Source organism: Arachis hypogaea, chromosome 9 (assembly GCF_003086295.3).
Source record: "Arachis hypogaea cultivar Tifrunner chromosome 9, arahy.Tifrunner.gnm2.J5K5, whole genome shotgun sequence".
NCBI classification, from domain to species: domain Eukaryota; kingdom Viridiplantae; phylum Streptophyta; class Magnoliopsida; order Fabales; family Fabaceae; genus Arachis; species Arachis hypogaea.
Genome location: NC_092044.1, coordinates 29528399 through 29530839, shown reverse-complemented (window position 1 = coordinate 29530839; position 2441 = coordinate 29528399). Strand labels below are relative to the sequence as shown.

The window sequence follows — 2441 nt, the reverse complement described above, 5'->3', positions numbered from 1 at the left end:
CTTGGTGACTATACCATACCAACTTTTGATTTCTATGGAAGAAGTATCTCCATACCTGCCATTAGAGCAACAACTTTGAGCTTAAACCTCAGTTAGTCTCTCTTATGCAAGAGAATTATAAGTTCCATGGACATCCACTTGAAGATCCACATCAGTTTCTATCTGAATTCTTGCAAATCTGTGACACTGTTAAGACCAATGGAGTAGATCCTGAGGTCTACAGACTTATGCTCTTTTCCTTTGCGGTTAGAAACAAAGCTAGGATATGGTTGGACTCTCAACCTAAAGAAAGCCTAGACTCTTGGAAAAAATTGGTCAATGATTTCTTGGCCAAGTTCTTTCCACCTCAGAAAATGAGCAAAATCAAAGTGGAAGTTTAAACCTTCAAACAAAAAGAATGTGAATCCCTCTATGAAGCTTGGGAAAGATACAAGCAACTGATTAGGAGATGTCCTTTTGACATGCTCTTAGAATGCTCTATCTTAGGCATCTTCGATAATGGTTTATCTGAGATGTCCAAAATATCATTGGACAACTCTGCAGGTGGATCACTCCACTTGAAGAAAATGCCTGCAAAAGCAAGAGAACTCATTGAGATGGTTGCAAACAACAAATTCATGTACACTTCTGAGAGAAACCCTGTGAATAATGGGGTAGCTTAGAAGAAAGGAGTTCTTGAAGTAGACACTCTGAATGCCATATTGGTTCAGAACAAGATCTTGACCTAATAGGTCAATATGATCTCTAAGCATTTGACTATAATACAAGCTGCAACTGGCAGCACTCAAGAAGCTTCCTCTGAAGAAGAAGCTTATGATCCTAAACAACCCATAATGGAGGAGGCGAATTATATGGGAAAACCCTATGGAAACACCTATAATCCTTCATAGAGGAATCATCCTAACCTCTCATGGAAGGATCAACAGAAGTCTCAGCAAGGCTTCAATAATAATCAACGTGGAAGAACCCAGAATAGGTTCAACAACAGGCCACCATTCCTATCTTCTCAGGAACATATGGAGACTCCTAGGCAGAGCCTTTCTAACTTAGTTACTATAGTTTCCAACCTCTCTAAGACCACTCATAGTTTCATAACTGAAACAATGTCCTCAACCAGAAATTTGGAGGTACAAGTTGGTCAACTGAGTAAGAGAATCCTTGAGACTTTTTCTAACACTCTTCCTAGTAACACTAAAGTAAACCCAAGAGAAAAGTGCAAGGCCATCACTACTGAAGCTGAGGCCGAATCTGAAGCGAGTAATCTGGCGTTGAACGTCAATGATGTGCTCCCTAATGGGCGTTCAGCACCCAAATTGGCACAAGAGTTGGCGTTGAACGCCAGTAAGAAAGACCTTATTCAATGCCCAAAATGGCAAAAAAGCTGGCGTTGAACGCCAGAGAAGATATCCCCACTGGGCGTTCAACGCCCAAAAGGCCACAAGAGGTGGACTTGAATGCCAGTAAGGGTATCCCTACTGAGTATTTAACACCCGCTGATGAAGTCCCTATCCAAGAATTAAAGGAAGCCAAGGCTCATGTGGATACCATAGAGATCCCCTTGCAAGCACTCCTACAATTCATGAGTTCTGATGAATACTCATTCTCTGATGAATACTCAGTACCTAGGAGCTCTCATGAAGCTAAATGCCAAGTTATTTGGAGTAAAGACATTAGAGGAAGAATCTCCAGTACTAACCAAAGAACTCAATGCTTTGGTTCAGTAGAAGCTGCCTCAAAAGCTTCCGAATCCCGGATGCTTCCTAATTCCTTGCACCATAGGCACTATGACCTTTTAGAAGGCTCTGTGTGACCTAAGTCCAAGTATAAACCTCATGCCACTCTCTGTAATGGAGAAGTTGCAAATCTTTGAGGTACAAGCTACAAATATCTCACTGAAGATGACAGACAAGTCAATGAAAAAAGCATATGGCTTAGTAGAGGATGTCTTGGTGAAGGTTGAAGACCTTTACATCCTTGAAAACTTCATAATATTATATACTAGGGAAGATGAGGATGAATCCATCATCTTTGGAAGATCTTTCCTAGCCACTGCCAATGCTATCATTAATGAAGCAAAGAGAGAATTAATTTTTCAACTAAAGGAGGAGCACATCTTGTTCAAGATGTCTCACACCAACTCTCTCTCTAAGAAAAAAGAGATAACTGTGCAACACTTAGTATTCCAACCATCTCTCTCAGTGCAAAGCTTTACTAAGCCCCCAGACACCAATTCTAAGTTTGGTGTTGGGCAGCTATCAACAAGCACTAAGACCAAAGGTACTAAGAAGAAAGTACTTAAAGGTTTGATGGATAAAAAGATCCCTACTGAAGGCCTCTCACCTGGCATGAGAGTTGTCTTCACCAAGAAATCAGTTATACCACATACAACGGGTCGTATCCTGTCTCAAGAGCATGTGCAGCTCATCCATGAGAAGACAGGA

The 2441-nt window shown here is 41.0% G+C and overlaps 1 non-coding gene across 1 annotated transcript; it reads right to left on the bottom strand.

The window, feature by feature from the left end:
• Positions 1-359: 359 nt before the first annotated feature.
• On the bottom strand, positions 360-468 carry LOC112713289 (small nucleolar RNA R71). Its single transcript, XR_003158263.1, has one exon. It is a non-coding gene; the product is annotated as a small nucleolar RNA R71 (small nucleolar RNA).
• Between the last annotated feature and the right edge of the window lie 1973 nt (positions 469-2441).